The following is a 1,411-nucleotide window of genomic DNA, read 5'->3' as shown; positions in this document are numbered from 1 at the left end:
CCCCTAAAGAAAAAAAACTCAAAAAAAAAAAAAAAAAAAAAAGAAGAATATCGGGGCCAGCATATGGCATAGTGGTTACGTCACTAGACTCCAACGTGGTCAACTGCAGTTCAAGTCCTAGACTGGTGACTTGAAACTTACCCCTGGTGCTTGTGTGTGCATGCTCAAGATCCCAGAAGGAGCCTGTTCTCTTTGCTTTTCAGAGCTTGCCATGTCCAGTCCTTTTACTTTTTAGTTTCAAGGACTCAAATCTGAAGAAGGGAAGCTCTTTATGGGAGGGCTCAGCTTCGACACCGATGAGCAGGCACTGTAGGCCTATCTCTGAGGAGGTCGTTGTCAAACACTGGGAGACTCAGCAATCCCGGGGCTTTGGATTTATCACCTCTACCAACCCAGACAGAACATGCCTCTAATGCCATGAGAGCCATGAATGGAGAGTCTCCGGATGGTCGCCAGATCTGTATGGACCATGCGGGCAAGTTTGCCCGGGAACCAGAGGGGGTGCCTTTGGAGCTCATGATTGCAGCTACTGTAGAGGTGGTGGGGATCAAGGATATGGGAGTGGCAGGTATGACAGTCGACCTGGAAGATATCGTTATGGATGTGGACGGTCCAGAGACTACAGTGACAGCCAAGGTGGTTATGACCGCTACTCAGGTGGAAATTACAGAGGCAATTATGACAGCTGAGATGAGGCATGCACACGTAATGTAAATACACAAGGAATAACACTTCTGACCAGGATCGTCCTTCCAAATGCTGTATTTATACAGATTTTTGGAGCTGCTCTGAAACATCTGACTGTTTTTGAATTGAGTTCCCAAGGTAGCTTGTTGAAAACCTTTTAGAAAGCTCCATGTATTTATTTATTTATTTATTTATTTATTTTTTAGTTTGGGCTCTCAGGATTATGGATTTTAGCTGAACAGAAAGTTTGGCCAGACTTTTAAAATTAGTATGTATCTAGGGAACCAGCAGTTAGCATAATGGCTATGTCGCTGGACTCCCATGTAGTCGACCGTGGTTCGCGCCCCCGGCCTGGTGGCTTAAAACTCACATTGGGCACGTGTGCGTGCGTGCCCAAGATCCCGAGAGGAGAATGGAGGAGAAGGGATTGCGGTGTGGCCATCTCCCCTGGGGGGTGATTTCTCGCTTTCTGTCTCTATGTCTCTGTCTGTCTGGTGAGCGCACGCACTCTATAGCAAAAAAACTCTCAAAAAATTAATATGTATCTAGGGATGTTTTAAAAAGCTGTACACATGATATTTATCGTGTAATGATAGGAAGCAATTTCCCAATGTATCTTTTAAGAAATCTGCACCAAGAATGTTATTACTTGGAGGGCTTTTTTTTTTTTTTTTTTTTTTTTTTTTTTTTTTGTGTGTTTTTTGTATATAGCCGTGGCGGTCCA

The 1,411-nt window shown here is 44.2% G+C and overlaps 1 pseudogene; it reads left to right on the top strand.

Moving 5' to 3' along the window:
- LOC102492868 (RNA-binding protein 3 pseudogene) overlaps window positions 1–689 on the top strand; it is a 1,411-nt pseudogene extending 722 nt beyond the window's left edge.
- Window positions 690–1,411: the final 722 nt, after the last annotated feature.

The sequence above is a fragment of the Tupaia chinensis genome, unplaced genomic scaffold, assembly GCF_000334495.1.
Source record: "Tupaia chinensis unplaced genomic scaffold, TupChi_1.0 Scaffold000484_1, whole genome shotgun sequence".
In the NCBI taxonomy this organism is placed as follows: domain Eukaryota; kingdom Metazoa; phylum Chordata; class Mammalia; order Scandentia; family Tupaiidae; genus Tupaia; species Tupaia belangeri.
This window is presented reverse-complemented; position numbering and strand designations above follow the sequence as displayed.